The 19,780-nt window shown below is 37.5% G+C and overlaps 1 pseudogene; it reads right to left on the minus strand.

The window, feature by feature from the left end:
• Positions 1-19,217: 19,217 nt before the first annotated feature.
• Positions 19,218-19,579, minus strand: LOC107508023 (annotated as a pseudogene).
• Positions 19,580-19,780: the final 201 nt, after the last annotated feature.

A 19,780-nucleotide genomic window follows, 5' to 3' on the forward strand; every position in this document is an offset into this window, starting at 1 on the left:
GGGGTGTTTCATAATTAGGTTAAAGATCAAATGCTTAAAGAGTATGTTTTGGTGGTTTTCAACTTATGTTTAAGGCAGTCAGGTAAATAATGTCTACTCTTTTTCCTTTGCTCCTCTTAAATCTAATAACACAGTTAGCCCTATTCGATTTCACCACCCCTGGTAAAGAGCCCTCTTTGTAAAGAACCATGGTGGACTGAAAGAGTTATACCAACAATAAAACTGAATATTCACGTCAAATTCTTATCCATTGTGCCAGATCTACCTAGCCCAAAATAAGTGTTCCAGCATGTTTATAATTTAATTTGTAATCTCTTATGATAGGTGCCTTAGATTACCCCCTCTTCCTGAAAAGAATGTTCATAATAAAGTTCCTTACAGTTCAAATACTTATATGTGAAAAACTTAATTTTCTATCCTGCAAGAAACTATTTCAAATAACTGGTTTTAAAATACTTTTTAATTTATAGGTCTAATAAAACAAGAACATTTGAATAGCACTTTACTGTTTGAAGTTATTCTCCTTATGCACAGAAGGAAAAATTCAGATGAAGAAAAGTAAAGGTCAAGTTTTATCTGATAAAAGAAGACTCAACCTCTAGTCTCATGCTCTCACATTTTACGATTACACTAGAATATTATGCTTTGTACCTATACAGCAGGGAACGAAATATATTAAATGGAAATCATGGAAATATATACAAATACTGGAGAACTAGTGAAAAATAAAATCTAAGAATTATGTTTGCTTTACTTGTCAAGCTCCCCTTTAGCAATATAAACTATCAGTGAGCTGCAGAAACCTACAACAATTCTTGTAAAAACTGGTTTAAATAAGGTTTTAAGCCCCGATCTGAAATACAATTGCCAATCAGCCTTGCTGTCCTGCACTTTTCCTTCAAAGCACTCACCATAGTTTGTGGTTGATTATCTTCTCCCTCTCCTCAAACTGTATTTGGCTGTATCTCTTCTTCACCTCTTCATCCCCAGCACCCGGCAAGAGTCTGGTTTGATATTGGACTCAACAAAACAGGTGAACTTGGTTAAGTGCCAGTGCTCTGCAAACTGCCTCCTTCTAAGGTCAGGACACCCTTCCAAACACAAGCTTGTGTTCTGGCCTTTTCCCCTGCCACTTAGCAATGGTGTAGTTATATGTAAGGCATTTCTGAGTGCAGTTTCCCCTTCTGTAAAATGGGAGGACCAGAGATCTGCCTACTTTGGAGGTTGTAAGTTTAAGGAGTCCATATTGGAAGGGAGGCTGGTCCACAGCAGGCAGTCTCATGGTTTACTGTGAAGATGCTCCTCAGGATGATGTTGTTCACTCTGTGCTATAAGACTCCGCACTGATTTTTAATCATTTATTCATTCACTGTCTCACAATCATTTACCCGAGTCCACCTCTCGGCCAGGGCATTTACCGACGCTTTCTAATTCTCACAGTGGACGCCTAGACCAGCCATCCTTAAATGCAAATATCCAGAAACCTCCTATTACCTATTTGTTCAGTCCTAGGATTCGAATGCCTAGTTTTCCCAAGAAGCTGCGGCTGTAACCAGTCACTGAGAAACTGGGCTCAGCCTCCTTCCCTTGAGGGCAGAACCCGTAGGCCCAAAGCAGCCACTCGCTAGGACCCCGGGCCCCACTACGCAGGCGCGAGCGCACGTCCTCTACGCACATGGGCACGCGGAGGCCCACTGCGCAGGCGCCCTGGGGGTCGCCTAGGTCCCTCTGGGCGTCGGGCAGGTGGGAGTTCTATCCAGGCTGGGCTTCCTTGGCCCGGGGCAACGTGGACGACTTCTACCAAATTTGGAAGCGGGTTTCCCTCCGAGCCCCTGATATTTGGAGATGCATCCAGACACCTCCGATCCGTGAGCTGCACTCAACCCACCCGGAGGAAGGCCCGGGATCTCCTTGCTCGCGGCCAGTGGGGTTGTACCCCGAGGTACACCTGGCTCCACTTTCTCATGTAGACACGGGGAGTTCCACTGAGGCGGCCAGCGAGTGGATGTTGCCTGTAAATGGCAGCCCCGACGGCCCCGGGGAGCAGGTCAGCCGCCCTTGCTTCAGTCGCTGGCGCAGGTGGAGACCCGGTGGGGGGGGGGTGGTGGTGCGAAGAGCAGCCTGAAGACAGCGCCGCCCAGCGCCGCCGTGAACGGCCCAGCTCCCAGCTTCTAGAGTCTCCCACGTGACCTGAGACCCCTTGCCTACCAGAACCGCCGGAAACTCTTAGCCAGATACCCTGTAGTCCCACCCCAGTTTCATGGCAGTGGCTGCCTGAGTGTAGGGTCCTCTGGCCACTGAGGACAGTTACTTCTGTCTTTGCCAGTTACTTGCTGCCTTTTGTGTTCTCGGGGCTATAAGCGAGCACCAGTCACTGAGCCTGAAGTCATTTCCCAGGATGTTGCCACAAGGGCATTGAGGACTTGTCAGCACAGCCTCCTTCCTGAGCTAGGCAGATTCTGCCTCCATTTCGACCAGCCCTTTTTGAGGATGTCTTTTTAGGAACCAGGTCTGCTTATTCAAGCTAGGAAAACTAGAAAGATTCTCAGCACTGTAGTCTTTAGCTGAACCCGATAATCTTCAGAGTCCCAGAGAATTGACCCATCGACTTATAAAATCTAATTTTTTAGGTGTTCAATTTATATTTCGTTTTTATTAGTTAAAATAAATGGAAGAAAAAAGGAGGGAGGAAATATTTTTTGTTTGTAAGTCGAGAATGTAGACTGTGTTTTTAATACTACTACTTATTAAACCACTTAATGTATGCTCTTGGGACCGAAGAGTGACACTTTAAAAAGAAAATAATTTTACTATTTGGTCTGTCCTTTCAACCTATGTTTTGAGGCATTTTTGCATTTGATCCCTTAAGAATTCTGATAAGTAATATTTATGTGATTAACTTAGATTCTCTATTCACTCTTGGGATTTCTAGTAAAATGGGGAAACGATTGTGAGAGATGTTAAAGAATAAAACCACAGATCCAAAATGCTAACATACCATGAAAACGAACCTAGATTTAATACTTGATCCAATTGCATTTCACCCTCTCCCTTGCTCCACCTATTTTCGTATAAAAACCTTTCATTTTGTACAACCTCTTAGAGTACCCTTCTAGTTGCTAGATGGGCTGTTGCCCCATTTGTGGCTTGCTTGATAAAACCAATTAGATCTTCAAATTTACTCGGTTGAATTTTATGTTTTAACAGAGATCATTGCTAAACTTAATCCTCAAATTTTTACCAGGCACCAGTGAGGATGACTTAAGATTTTGAAACTGAGTGAGGCACAGTAAGGCAAAGGATCAGAGGAATATTACCTATGAGATTTGTGAGGTCAGCCATGCCTGACTTCCCCATCAGGCTTGCAGTGTCTGGCCTGGCCACAACTATTAAGCAGTATTAGTACTCACTTCAAGATTGGATCCCTCTACCATTTATTTTCACAAAAGATTAATTTCTATTTCAAAAATACCCTCCCATTCACTTAAAATAAGGAGCATTCCTTCTTTGGCATTTTCCCCCTGGCTACATTAGCAGAGTACTGCTAGATTCCTGACAGCAAACTGAATAACAGCACCGATGATGTTATGGGTGGACAATTTTCCGGTAAGCCAGTATTAAATATTTACTTCTGATTCTGTTAACCAGGGTGTGGTAATCTGATCAAGGATTCTGTTAACCAGGGTAATCTGATCAAGGATATGCTAACGGCTAACTGTTAACCAGGGTGTGGTTATCTGCTCAGGGATGTGCTGGTGGCCATATAAACTGCCTCTTCTGGGAGCTCGGGGCTGATCTCTTCTAACCCTGCATGGTGGAGAGTCAGTCGCTGGCTGGCTAATAAAGGCTCACAATTCACCTCAATTGGATCCGTGGGTCTTAGATTTGATCGCAGCACAGCAATGAGATGTCTCCCATCCTACTTCCATGACCCCTTGGAGGACAGTTAAGAGAGGAAGCCCTCAGGGATCACCAAAGTTTCTCAGAACACAGATTCTTCCCTGTCTTATCATGATCTCTCAGTGCTCAATAAGAGAAATAGCTCACTGGATTTGCTCTTAGAGTGATAGAAAACAATGTTTGTCTATGGATTGTACCATAACAAGAATGTTTGGTGGGACAGGAAGTGAAGGATTTCACTTTCATGGCAGGGGCTCCATCTTCAGTATGCAGGGAGGAATGGATGCTTAAAGGAATGGGAAAACCCTGTATGTGGCACTTACATTTCCACGTGCAGAACAGTAATGTTTTCCACGTAGAATACTGATACTGTGCTCCCGCAAGAGCCTTTCTGATAGTCTTTGGGAACTGTCCCTGCAGGGCTCATCCTGAGAGGCAGTGTTAAGTGTGTTGATGTAAGAAATGTCCAAAGCTAGATAATTTTAATGGGTTTATTTGAGCGAAACTGACAACAGTTGCTGGGAAGCAAAAACTCAACAGATTAAGAAAATGCTCCAGAGAATAGCAGTTTTGCATCTTATTTTATACATTAGAATCAAAGGAGGAGCCATAAGGAGGGTTACATGAAATTCATTGGTGGTAGATTAAGGGGGCGAGAGAAAGCAAAGAGGTGAAATCTCTGAGATTGGATAAAAAGTAAAATGGAGAGACACATACTTCTTTTATGTTGGTGGGTATATATGAATTAATAATGAATATTTACAGCAAATAGACATGGTGTACAGAGGATAAGATAACTGTGAGGGGTTCTGTGGTCTCATGCTCTGGCGCAGTGGATTGTGCCCTGAAGGGTCTGGAAAAAAAGAGATTACTCTGATATTCCAAAGGTATGTTATTTTAGATGCAAAAAGACAACAGACAGGCTTACTTAACATAAAGGCTGACCTTTGTTAAAGCTACAGACCCAGGATGTAATTACTCGATATGACCCGCTTCAGTTAGGAATTTTTATGTTAAGACCATCCTACATGGTTACTTTTGGTCTCTGAGTTTGTAGGGCCCACCATGTTAGCCTCCCCTGAGCTTGTCAGGTTTAGTATGCAGCTCCTTTTCTGTCCACAGGTAAGTGCCCCCTGCTACTTCTCAGACAGCTATGACCCTGACCTGAGCCCTAGGTGCAAATGTGCATAGTGATGCAAGGAGCACAAATGTGCCTCATTGCACAGTCCATTATGTGCACTCACATTTGTGTTTTATGGGAGAGTCAGAGGAAGTACCAAGAGAGACATTTTGGAACCTGAGGCAACCTCCCTCCCTCTTCCCCAAGTGATGTTGGTTAATTAAAAATTTGTTAACTTAAAAATAAATAGGCCTTTCAAAGTGAGAGGCAAAAAAACATTTATATGAGTTCAATAAGAATAGCTATTGGGAAACACTGATTCAAGCAGAAGCTCCTATTCTGATTAGGAGACAAAGGCAATGGGTATTTATGACAAGTGGAAGGGGATGAATTACATCAATAGAGAGAAGGAAACCATTTGTATAGGTGCAGACAACATAACACAGTGATGTTAATTCTAAACAATGTTTTAAAATTTCCTTCCAGTAGCCATAATAACTCCTTTCTTATTATCTTTGCAAATAGTTTTTTAGGGCATAATGTTGCCCTAGGTCTAGTCCAAAGGTTACTTTACCCTATTTTAACATTCCAAAGATTTCAGGCATAAGACATGCAATGCAGTTCCTCTGGAATGGCAGCTCCAGCTCCATTTTAAAGTGGCTCCATTTATTTTCAGGGGGACAAATTTTATATCTTGTTCATCATGAATGTTTTCCTTAATTTTTATTCTAAAGTGTTCCATTAAAATATTACCTTGATTAATAAACTTTTTGATGCCTTCTTAAATTTTTCTACCCAGGTAAATGCTTCACTTGCCTCACCATAGTCCAGATCCTGGAAGGCAAGGTATCCAAATGATAATTTTGATGAAAAAATAGTATGTGGGAATGAGTTTGCCCACTCGTATTTTTCTGGTGCTCCTAGGAGTTAGGCACTGAAGTGGTGCTGGCAGAGCAGTGGAGCCTCTGGGTGAAATTTGAGAAGCCTTTTAAAAGTCTCTCTTTGACCACTAAAAAAAGTACTGTTATGGGTGGACAATTTTTCGGTAAGCCAGCATTAAGGATTTACTTTGATACTGTTAACCAGGGTGTGGTGATCTGCTCAGGGATGTGCTGGTGGCTATATAAACTGCCTCTTCTGGGAGCTCAAGGCTGATTCTCTAGTGGGGAGAGTCAGTTGCCAGCGGCTAATAAAGGCTCATAATTAATCTCAATTGGCTCTGTGGGTCTTAAATTTGATCACACCACAACAGTACCTCCTCCTTGCCTGAAGCTCAGTCTTTTCAAATTCCTGAAAACAGGCTGATTTAGAAAATACAAACCCTGATGGCAGAAGAGTACAGTGATAGGAAGTTCCTAAAAATGCTTACATGTGAATTAGTTTATTCCAATATTTCCTTAGAAGCAGAACAGAATGGGATGACACTGATTTCTTGGAGTCTGTGGCATGGTGATAATAATGGTACTGTGGTGGGTGGGGCAGGGGATTTGAGAAAGGGGTGCAGAAAGGAAAAGGAGGATTTCAGTGAGAATCTGCTTTACCTTCACAAGTTTTTCAAAGTCTAGATGGTTGTAGAGAGATCATATTTCTCTCAGGTGTCATTCCTGACATTCCTGGGGATGCTCAGCTGACCATCCCAGCCACTGACTCTCCTCCAGCTCCCTACTGGACCCCCCTCTAACCATGATATCTTCTGTCCTTCTTTTTATTTAAATAGATTAGAGGCCTAATGGGGATGAATAGTTTGTGACCATGTTGATGAAGACCCTCTTCCAACTGTGGTATCTGAGACTCAGAGGAGGTGTAATGCTCTGCCCAAGGTTACACAAGACAGCACCTGTGGAACCCGAAATCTGGGCTCTGGACTTGTCAAATGTTCCTTTAGTCACCTACTAGACTAGGTGCTGGGGATATGATGGTAAGCAAAATAGTTATGGTCTCCAATTTCCAGGGATTTACAGTCTGTTGGGGGAAGCGAACATCAGTCAAATATTCACACATGGATATATCATTTCAAACAGTCAAGTTTTCTGAAGTAGAGAACAGTTCCATAAGCATGTACAACACAGGTAATGTGATCAATGTTGGGGGTCAGAAATTGCAGTGTGGGCCATAGAACCAGCTTATACCTACAGACTTATCTTTCCCAGGATCGAGTTTACTGCAAGTTTTAATGAAAACCTTCTCAAGCTACTGGTCTCTATGGGAAATTCCATGCCAACTAGGAAGAAAAAGGAAAGTGGTGTAACAAAATTTATTCTTTAAAGTTTGTGACTATCACTCAGCCACTTCGGTCCCAATTTTAAGGCTCCTTACTCTTGCTTTGCAAATGATCTTTATAAACATTTTTAAAATTTATTTATTTTAATTAGTTTCAAGTATACAGTATATTGGTTAGACATCTATATAAAATGAATCTTCATAAACATTTTATATTGAAAACAGTGATTTCGAAGAAGCAAACAGTAGATTGAATTATTATTAGCGATAACGACAGTGCCAGAAATGACATCCGATAATCTGAATATGAAAAAAGAAATAATGATTATAAAATATAGATGTAAGAAACAACAACACAGTATCTGGGATCATTTAGGGTGGGGAATATCAATCTCACACTTCTCAAGGCCTGAGGACAGCAGAACATGATTATTCATGTTCTTGTTAATTGAACATGCTCATCAAATGAGATTAAAGTTATAATAAGAACGTTCTAACTTAAGAACATTCTATACTTAGGGACAGTATAGAATATTTTTGAAAGGTTGGACAAGTTTTTAAATCCCAAAGAAAAAACTCCTAGCACTTGAAGGATTGACTTCAGTTATCAAGAAAATGTTTAGAAAGTGTTCTACACCCCTGATTTCCTGACAGCAATGATGGACAATTATGACATGAAGCCACACGGCAATGGCTTGCTGATGCAATGGGCGTACCTGGCCCCTCTCTGATTTTATAGACCAATACTCTCTATTGATACAAGAAAAGAGTCATCTGGCTCTTGTTTCTGAACCCAAAAATAATTTTAATCATTGCAGAGTATAACTTAAGCAATTTTTTAATGTCATTTATGGAACTTGTCTGTCTCTCTGAGTGATCAACCTGGCCCAACCCGCTGCATCTTGGGCTATCATATTCAGCTCATTTTCTCCTCCCCCCCCCCGCCAGAAAAAAATATCCTCTAGTCTTTGGAAAGGACATTTGCAGGTGACTGATGGCACAAAATATTTATTATCTTTGATTTTAGAGACTAGCATTGTGAAGTAGGAAGGGGACAATTTTCTGGACCTGCAGGAGATGGAGGGCCAGTTAGACTTCCCATCAAAATCCCTGACTTCCTAATTTCTAATTATTTCCAAATCACCTTACCCCAGGCCTGCTTCAGACTACCTTCTGAAGATAGCATCATGTCTTCCTGTAGACAAACACTTCCAATGTGGTTGCTTGATGAATCAACCTAGAAGTAAAATAAATCTGCTGAAGCCTGAAAATTGACTTGAAATATTCTTTCTAGAGGGCATATAAGGAGGAGTCTTGACACTTTCCTGTATCCAGCCAATCATTTAGCATGGATTTAGGGCCCATGGTGTGTGCCTAACAGTGTAATAAGGTGTTGGAATTCAAGAGAAGAATAAGACAGAAATCCTATCCTTCAGAGATTCAGTCATTCTTATCAAATGAGTAATGAAAAAGAGAAGGCACTGCAAGGTGAAAGCTGATCTGAGCGATAAAAAGTGTAAAGGCTGAAGCGTTTCAAGCATGGAGAACATTATGGTCCAGAGCATTTGGATAAGGCTTCCCAGTGAAGGTAGGAGATAATGATGTCTCAATTCAAACAGAGTATAAATTTGCCCTTCCTTGCCTTTTTGTTCTATTCAGGCCCTCAGACGATGGGATGAATCTCACCACCATTGTGAGGGTGATCTATACTTGGTTTACAGATTCAAATGTTAATCTCTTCCAGAGACATCAGCAAGGACACACCTGAACATAATATTTTGCCAGCTATATGAGCATCATTTAGCCCAGTTTAACTGACACATAGAATTAACCATTGTATTACTGCCAAATCACCAAGCAAAATTTCAACTTGGGTCCCCTGATATTTGAATTTGCTCTCCAAAGACAAGTACATCAGTTTACTCTGATAATATTTTAATATACATAAGACTAGCAACCATTTACTTTTCTTTCTACTTTCTCGTACAATAGGCCCCTTGGCAGAAGGCTTTCAGCTCTCTTCCAAAAACCATAATCTCTGTACAGTTTGGAACAGTTAATTAGAGGTATTTAAATCCTACCAAGATAGAGGAAGGGCCAGGCTTAAAAAATACTGTCTTGCTCACACATGGATTGATCCAAAAGCAGTATTTTAGCTTAAGCCCTGAAATATAGTTTTAAGCAACTGTTTTCCCAGGAGAAATGAAAATTCTGAAAAAAATGCATTTTGGCTGTATAATATTATGATTATAATGAAAACTACATTTTTGGTCTTTGTCCCCTTTTGGGTACAAAGCTCCTAAAATCCTTGAAATTTTCTAATTGATGTGAATGATAAACTTCTCTCTTGTCATGTTAATGAGGTGATTTTCAGAAAACACCTAAGCATACAGGCTTGCCAGTGGAGCCTCCTGTGATTAGAGGATTGGACCATTCAGCCTCATCCCCTGACCTCCTGGGAGAGAAGAGAAGATGGAGATTGAGTTCAATTACCAATGGCCAATGACTTAAACATGCCTATGTATGGAAGCCTTCATAAAAACCCAAAAAGACGAGGTTCAGAGTCCTCCAGGTTGGTGTACATGTGGGTAAGTACAGGGAGTGGTGCACCTGGCCTAGAGGGCATGAAAGCTCTACACCCTTTCCCCTTACCTTGCCCTGTGCATCTTTTCAATCTGGTTGTTCCTGTGTCATATCCTTTTATGATAAACTGGTAATCTATTAGGTAAAATATTTCTCTGGGTTCTGTGAGCCACTCTAGCAAATTAATCAAACTCCAGGAGGAGGTTGTGGAGACCTCCGTGTATAACCTGGGCTATACTTGGTGTTTGAAGTGATGGTGGGGAAGTAGTCTTGTAGGACTAAACCTTTTACCTGTGAGATCTAATGCCACCTCCAGATAGATGGTGTCAGAATTGAGTTGGATTATAGGACATCCAGGGTTACTGAACTCTGGTTCATTTGCTTTATGCTTCTCAAAACCAAAATCCAAAATTCCAGTTTGGAGCAAAAAAAAGGTTTATTGATCAAGAAAGTACCAACTAAGAAGATGTGAAACATAAATGCCTCAAATCCATCTTGCTCATTGGACTTAGTTAGGGATTTTTAGCTTGAAAAGGAGGAGTTAGGTAGGGTACATTTCTATGGTTTCCAGTTCCTTGATCAGATTTCAGTGTGCAGACTTTGAGATGCCATTGAATGATAGCATCCATCTGGGGATAGTCTTGGTTCTCATTCTTTTCTGCAAAGCAAACATGTAAATCATTGCCTCATGATCTTTTTCCTTTGTATTTTTTATCTGTGAGGAAGAACAAAGACATTATGTTAAGATGTTATCTATAGTTTCCTTAAGATTGTTGAGTAGCAGGTCACAGGTTATTGATTTGAGAACATGTTGCAAATGTATTGAGTCTTATGGTTAGGATATTAAGCAACTTGTGGTTACAACCAAACAGATTAAGGACGCTAAGATTCAACTAGTTCTAAAGGAGGAGGTAGTGGCAATGGAAGAAAAGGGCTCAGCTGTAGGGGCATGGTTACACCAGCTGGTGTTGGAGAATTGCTTTATGGTGTGGAAAAATCCTCCACACATTGGAGTTGGTGATCAGAATCAGAGGCTTATTACTAAATTTCAGAACTTCATGATAAACTCTGTTGTATATAGTGATAGCCTAGAACTTATACAGAAATTTAAAATCAAATTTAAACAACTCATTTTGTCTCTATAAAATTTTGTGAGTATGTGCATTTGTGTATTTCTGTGTTAATGGTATTCAATTTCCAAAAGAACAAAAATGTGTTCAAAAAAAAATATGTGTATATATAGTTAATCTTCTCAGTTTATTTTAGAATATATTATAAAATAGAATGTGTATTTTTTAACTAAAATAAAATTGGTAATTGGCCATCACCACACAAATAAGAGTTGTGAAAATAGTTAAATACCGAACTATAAGTAAGATAGTTACAGAAGAAATACCTTTACTTAAAAAGTTCTTAAATTTGTTTAAGAAAATGTTTGAAACTTCAAGAAATTATTAAGCAAAGGTCACAAGTAAATAGATAATTTATTAAAGAAGAATTACAACTGGTAAATAAATTTAATGAAAATGAGCAACCTAGCTCATAATAAATGCAAAATAAAGCATCTCTGAAATTCATAGTGACTTTATTCAGAAAAGAAAAAAACTGAACTCAGCCCAGGTGTCCATCCACAGGAGAGTCAATAAATACCTGTGGTATATTCATGCAATGGAATATGGCTCAGCAATAAAAAGGAAAAAGAAAACCAGCTGGTACATGAAGCAACAGGAAGGAATCTCAAAAACATTACGCTCAGTGAAAGAATGATTCCCAAAAGTACATACTGTATGATTCCATTGATATAAAATTCTGGAACTGGCTCAAATAAACTGTGATTTAAAACATTGAAAACAGTGGTTGCCTCTGGGAGGAGGGCCAGGTTTGATAAAAAGAGGCATGAAGCAACATTTTGGCATAATGGCAGTGTCCTGTATCTTGATAGAGGTTTGTGTCTCCTAGGCGTATGCATTTGCCAAAACTCATCAAAGGTACATGTAAGATTTCAGCATTTTACTGTATTTAAATTTTAACCAGAAAAGACCAGTAAACAAATTTCGAGTTCTGTTTGATGATATACATACTAATGTGCTTAGGGTTGAAGTGTACTATTAAATACAACTTCCTTTGAGATATATTAAAAATAATATGTATTGATGGATAGAGGAATGAATTGTTATCTACATATGTGTTAAAGCAAACAGCAAGATGTTAATGATAAAGTCTGGGTATTGGGTACACGCATATTAGCTCCCCATACTTCTTTCAACTTTTCTGTATGTTTTAATTTTTTCTTGGTAAATTCCTGACTAAAACAACTCTAAAGTACTATTTTACCTATTAAATGAGCAATAATATTTAAAAACATTTTTAAAAACTATAAGCTACAAAATATTTTTTAAAATATACAATGGTGGCCACGATGCTGTGAAACTGGTACTCTCTTGTCTATGGATATGTGATATAATTTTTTTTGACAACAACTTAGCAATTTGTATCAAAAGCCATAAAATTGGCCTACCTCATCTACTAATTTTACATGTAGAAATTCACATAAAGGAAATTTTCTCAGATATGGAAAATCTACTATAAAGGTAGATAGTCATTGTAACAATATTTATACAGCAGTAATTTGGAAACCTAACTGTCTGATAGTAAATTCATAGGTAAGTTTATTTGTATTTCATTATTTTCACAGCAAATTTGAGGAGCTAGAAAAAAGAAAGATATACAATAAAATAATAAAATAGATATGGAAATATTAACTGATGAAGGAAACAACATCATTAAGTAAAATATATCTACCCTTGAAACATTACATATAATTAAAAAAAAATAAATATGAAGACAGTGTAGTGTCCCTGAAAGTATGTGTGATATATTAGGTGCAAAGCGGACAGCAAATATGTATACATGTCCCATAATTACATATATGTAAAACTGTTACAATGCCTGAAGTTTGTAGTGGATGCTGTCACGTACCATTGAAATCTCACCATCGGGACTAAGGCTTACTATATTCTAGCTCCCTGGAGTGTGGGTGGCTGATGGTTCCCAATGAGTCGCTTTCTGAGAATGGCTCTCAGCCACATGGAGTTGCCTTGATCCCAGGGTCTCGGTCCATCCCTGGGAATAACTCAACAGATTGTATGGTTGAGGATAGGACTGGTTACATAATTTGTAGGATCCAATGACAAATAAAAATGGGGGGACCGTTGTTCAAAAATTAAGAAGCGACAGGTTACAAGTGACAACGACAGCATATAATTAAACCAAGCTATGGGATTCTTTTGAGTTTCGGAGCCCCGTATAATTGCACAGATGGTATGCCAACAAAGCAGTGCTATTCTTTGGAGGTTCCTTACATGAAGGAGGTACAAGTCTGAAGTTCTGGTCAAGGTCTAGAGCTTTCTGGGGGATCTTTATGCAGTTCAACTTCTCTTATTGTCCAGTCCCTTTCCTACACTCCCTGACAAGTGTTGATCTGGGGGCACTTCACAACCATTTTCTGCACATAAATCTTCAACTTAGAGTCAGTTTCCTAGGGGACATGACATAATACATTATTGTAAAGAAAACAAAAATAAACAAGAATAAAATCCAAGAAGGAAATACAGTAATTTTATAAGAATAGGGATGAATAAACAAATTGTATGTACACACAGTGGAATATGAATCAGCCTTAGAAAGAAATGCAGTCCTGTCACAAGCTACAACATTGATAAATCTTGAGGAAATTATGTTAAGTGAAATAAACCAACCACAAAAGGATAAATATTGTATGATTCCACTTTTATGAGGTACGTCCTAGAATAGGCAAACTAATAGAGACAGAAAGTATAATAGAGTTGTCAGGGGCTATAGGGAGGGGGAAATGGGGAATTATTGTTTACTGGGTACAGAGTTTCTATTTGGAATGATGAACAAGTTCTTAGTTCTGGAAATGGATAGTGGTGATGGTTACCCAACATTGTGGATAAACTAATGACACTGAATTGTACAATTAAAAATAGTTAAAATGATAATTTAAAAAGTTCCACTTCTGCCTAGGATTTAGAAAGCAACAAAAGAGTGTCATTTCCACCCTAACAAGGAGAAAAACCTGGATAATCTACAAAATCACAATTTTTTTGAACCTACTAGAGAGCGAAAATCTCACGGCAAATCAAGTACACTGAATCAAGAAGATGATAAACCCCTCCAAAAAGAAATTAATCACATAAATTATTTCAGCTTTGGAAGAAGATGTGGCACTTATAAATGTTGGCAAACATGGTGAGTATGCTACAATTCTGCTCACAATTCTAATGTGTGTGGAGTTTTGCCACAGCACCAAGCAATTCTCTGATTCTAGCTGAGTGTCCTAAAATTCAGTTCAATTCTGACACTGTCTACTTGGAGACAGCGTCAGAGCCAACGGATTAACCATTCAGTCCCATAAGAATGCCCTCCCTCCAACTCCAACCCTGCATGTAAGATTCCAATCATAAATCCAGATTGTCCCTTGTGTTGGCATACCCCAGGATGCCTTGTAAAACCCTTGCTTCCCTCTTATAACTTGATATACGTGGTTCCTCTCTGCTTGTTATTTAGGTTGGTCTTGGAGACTTTGTTTGTGACTAAGAATGCCAGAGACCTCAGGGTGGAACAAAAGAGAGCAGGACTAAAACAAAAATAGAGATTAGAGCGAGCAAGGGGAGTTTCTGAGTGCCAGTGAGCACATCTCTAATTTCTGCTCATTTGGTTAATATGTCCTCTCCCTGCTCTTTCTTTGGAGATTCTCAACCATTCACATTGATGTGTGCCCTAGAACTTCAAGGTAGCCTATAAAAGAGGGCTAGAGATGAAGCCCACTTACTTTGCTAAGGGGGTCTAAAAGGCGCCAAGCTATGGTGGTCGCTGCTCTGGCCTGGGTCCCAGATCTTGAGGGAGTTATTAGAAGTAATGTTAGCCCAGGATTTCTTGACCCAGGACTTGGCAGATAGTCCCTGTGACCAGCTCAAACAATAACAGGCATGCTGAGATAGATGCAGGTAAGCCTTTGGAGAGAGGATGCTGCAAACTCTTTTCTGGGCCTTTTTGAGGTAAGACTTTGGAGATTTTTTTTCTTCTATGGAGGTGTGTTTGATGCTTATCTTTGGGGCGTGGCCTCTAGAGACTCCCTGTGTGCCTCAGAGTGGGACTGGGAGTAACCCCCACATTTATTGTTGTCCTTCTGGCCTTTGTCAGTCAGCCTTGGCTGGCACTGAAGAGGCTGTAAGAGGTCGGAAGAGATGGGTTTCAGCATGTTCCCCACAGTCAGGAAATAGAAATCTAAAGAGTTTCTGGGTTATCTGTGACATTCTTTGAGAAGGGCTCCTAGCATAGATTGACATGATAATTCCCCCTAATGGCTCTTGTGATGTCTTTGGGTAATTATATTTAGGAGAAACACTTAATTGGTTAAGTGATGCAACCTAGAACGTTAGTTATTTTTATGAAGGCTTGGGGCAGTCCCATCTCCACTGGGCTCTCCTAACTTCAGATACTAACAGTCCTTCCTTTTCTTCATCCTGTAAATCAGTGTCACTGCCCAGAAAAGAGCTAGTAACACTGCCACCTGTGTGACCTATCAGCTGTCAGATTGTTAAGTAAATCAAGGGTTGTGGTAAAAAGCAACTTCATTCCCACCAACCTGGGCACCAAGGTCTTTGGCTGGCACTGCAGGGAACTTCAGACATGAGCAATTGGACACTCCAGGAAAAAAGTGTTCTTTTTTTCTAGCTTCCTGAGATGGAAGGTGAGGAAACTGATTCTCAATCTTTTATTTTTTAAATATATGTATATAAAGCTAGAAATTTTTGTATCATCATTTTTAGCTGTAGCCCACAAATTTTCCAATGCCATATTTTCATTTTCAGTTCAAAATTTTTTTCATTTTCATTATAGTTTTTTTAATACATGAGGTATTTGGAAGTACATTGTTTCATTTCCAAATATTTCGGTATTTTCGAATTATTCTTCTGTTCTTATTTCTAATTTACTTTTACAATGGTCAGAGACACACTTGACAATTCCAATTTTTTAAAAATTTGTTGAGAATTGCTTTACGTTTAACATATGGTCTATTTGGTAAATATTCCATGTGTACTTGAAAAGATCATATATTCTACAGTTTATGAATATAGCATTATATATATAGGTCAATTTGCTTAATTGTGTTGTCGAATCTCATATACACCATATTTTTTAAATTGATTTTTCTATCAGTTATTGAGATAAATGTGTTAAATTCTCTATTTACAAATGTGGATTTATCTATTATTTCCCCTTTTAGTTTAATTAATTTTTGCTTTATATATTTTGAACTTATTCAATTAGGATGTAAAATTAAGATTTTTTTCCCCTTACTGTTGAGTTGACCTATTTAGATCTTGAAATGTCCTTCCTTATCACTATTAATAATTTTACCTTAAAGTCTACTTACCTGATATTAATATAGTCACACTAAATGTAATGTGGCAAGTGTTCACATGGCATATCTTTTCCCATTCTTTTATTTTCATATATGTAAACAGTATATAGTTATGTCTTGTTTTTTTTAGACAATCTGACAATGTTTGTCTTTAATAGGAGTTTTTAGTCCATTTACATTTAACATAATTTCTGATATACTTGAATTTGTTTTCTGTTTTCACCTTATTTTATCTTTGTCCCACCAGGTCTTTGTTCCTTTAATCCTTTTTCTTGTTTGTTTTGTATGAATCTGGTTTTCTTTTTTCTTTCCTTTTTTCCTTCTTCCTCTCTCCCTCACTCCCTTCCTCCTTCTTTTCCTCCTTTCCTTCCTTCTTTTCTTTCCATCTTTTTTCTTTTCATTCTATTCCCTTTATTATATTTAAGGCTTTCATTAGTTTTTTAAAAAATCAATTTTATTGATGTATAATATATATAAAATTAAATATACTTATAGTTTGACAAGTTTTGACAAATATAACCACCACAATCAAGATATAGAATATTTTCATAGCCCTAAATGTGTGTGTGTGTGTGTGTGTGTGTGTTTTCTTCATTTAATCTCCTCTTCCCTGTCAACCATTAATTTGCTTTCTCTCACTATAGCTTAGTTTGGTCAATTCTAATATTTTGTATAAATGGAATTGTACAAGAGCTACCTTTTAATATCTTGTGTCTTTTACTCTGCATAATATTTTTTCAGATTCATCAGTTTTATTGTATCAGTAGTTTGTTCTCTGAAGTCTGGGAATCTTCCTAGCAACATATGACTGTGCCTGTTTCTACTCAGCCTAAACAACAAGGCATGCTGTCAAAATTTGAACCTTTGCTCACCTGCATAATGTTACCTCAGTAAATTTTAATTTGTGGGATTTTGTTGTTGTTGCGAGTCAGGCTAGGAATCTTTCATCTATTAAGTTCTGTTTGCATTTCCACCCCCCCTGGGACTTGTCTATCCCAACCTGTATTTCTCTAACATTGTTGGTTTTCTTCTCTATTTCTTGGAATTCTATGTTAAGGATATCAACCCTTTATCTGTGATACAAGTTGCAAACTTTCTCTTAATTTGCTAGGTTTTTTAAAAGGCTTGCTTTCATGCTTTATTTTCATGCAAAAGTTGTATTTATATGAGATCAAATATCTCAGTCTTTTCTCATTTCTGAATTTTTAGTTTCAGTAAAGAAAGATTTTCTACTTGCAGATATAGAGAAATTAGCTTCCTTTTAGTACTTCTAGATGCCATTGTTTCTATTTAAACACCTGATTCATTTCAAGTTTATCCTATGTATGGTGTGAGGAATGAATCCAATTTTATCTTTTTTTTGTATAAAGCTACCTAATTATTTCAATACCACATTTCAAAAAATTCATCTTTTCCTTACTTATTTAATTCCTGCATTTATTGCACAAATTGCCATATGCTATTGGATCTATTTTTGTATGTTTTATTCTATATCATTAGACTGTCTATTTGTACAACAATACTATATATATTATTTTATAGGCTTTTAAGTATATTTTCAATCTGCTAGGACCAGCCTCACTTATTGCTCTTCTTTTTTCAGATTTTTTCTGGTTATTGTTATTACTCGGTTCTTCCAAGTGAACTTTATAATGAACTTGTCTAACCTGTGAAAATATATGCCAATGTTTTTAATGGAAATTTATAAATTCACTCAGGAAAATTAACATCGATTTAATGTTATGTCTTTCAACTTAAGAAGGAAGAAAATTTCTATTCGTTTAAACTCATGTTGTGACTTTTAAGAGTATTTTATTATTTTACACATTTAGTCTGTGGCTATTGGCTATTTCTTTCTTAGGTATTCCTTTCTTTCCTTCTTCTTCTTCTTCTTCTTTTTTTTTTTTTTTGCTATTTAAATAGATTTTCCTTATATCTTCTAACTACCTTTGTTTTCATCTATAGAGATTATTGGTTTTGTACATTGATTTTACAATTAATTTGTTACTTCATTACAGTATAGTCCTTTTGATCCTTTTGGATTTCTAGATATTTAATTCTATCATCTGAAAATAGAGATAAGTTTATCTCTTTCTTTATAATTTGTATGTCTCTAATTGTTTTCTTTTGCATAATTACATTGGCCATAGTTTCCAATATTAGGTATTAAATTTACACTGTTATTTGAATTGATATAGATATTTCATGTGATGAGTTTCACTCTGATAACTTTTATAGCTATATCCCATAGATTCCAATTTATTTTTACTATTCTTTCAGAACAATTCTCTGATAAATTTGCATTTCTGCTTTGATCCAAGAATTGTTTGATTGCATGATTTTAAGCCTTCTCACCGAAGATTTTAAAACTTTCTGTTATTAAATATACATTTTAATGTATTTTCTTTTTTCTTTAAATTCTTATTATTTCACTACAATATACCTTGGTATTAGTCATTCTGGGTTGATTTTCCGGAGTATACAGTGTATCTTTTCCATATGTAATTTTGAATTACCTTTTTATTTCTCAATTGTTTTTGTCAATGATTGTTTCTTAGTATTTGTTCTGTTCTGCTCAGTTGCTTTGGTTTTTTCCTTCAGGAATTTTACACACACACACACACACACACACACACACTTTTGCAGATGTTTTTATCATATTCTCTTAAATCTTTTAAAAATTTCTTTCATATTTTTTAATTTAAAAATTTCCTCTTTTACATTTTTGTTTCTCTTTATATACAACCCATGGTATTTATTCACTGATGTATTACTTCCAGTTTACTTTCAATTTCTAAAATATTGTTTCTTCTATTTCAAATATATTCCTTACTTTTGTAAGCTCAATTTTCAAATCTTCCTGTTCTCTTTTTGTTTCTCCAATATTATTTCTGAGTTATTTTAATTCAAATTTAAGTTGTTGTTGTTGTTGTTTACAAGAGAACGACGCCACTTTATTTACTTTCCATAAGTTTGAATCTGTGACAGGTACAGCATTACAAGGATTTTGCGTCCAGTGGCCTTAGCAGGAGGATTGCTTCGGAATTTGTCACAAACCATGCCACCATTTCCATGAGTACAATTTACCTTTCCCCAGATTACCCTGGTTTTGTTTGTTTTGCCACCAGGGGTCACTGTGTAATTCTTTGTCTTATACACATAACCACATCTCTTGCCTAAATAAAACTCAGCCTCAACTTGAGCATAAACACCTTAAACTTTAAGAAGAGCTGTGCGTTCCTTCTGGTTTCAGAGACTCCTTATAGCCAGCAAAAAATGGCCTTGGACCATCGCCTTCCAGACATATTTGTTGTTTTAGAAGTCCTGTTCTCAGCAGGCCTCTAACAGGCTCCAAGATGGCCTAAGTTGTTCTTTTATAACTTCTATTATTTTCTGAATTTCTTTGAGCTTGTTTATTTCAAATATTAGAACATAGTTTTCCTTTATTTTGTGGATATGTCTTTCTGGTTTGTTTCCATTGCTTGAAATAATGTTAACCTGCTCCT

The sequence above is a fragment of the Rousettus aegyptiacus genome, unplaced genomic scaffold (assembly GCF_014176215.1).
Source record: "Rousettus aegyptiacus isolate mRouAeg1 unplaced genomic scaffold, mRouAeg1.p scaffold_m13_p_5, whole genome shotgun sequence".
NCBI lineage: Eukaryota > Metazoa > Chordata > Mammalia > Chiroptera > Pteropodidae > Rousettus > Rousettus aegyptiacus.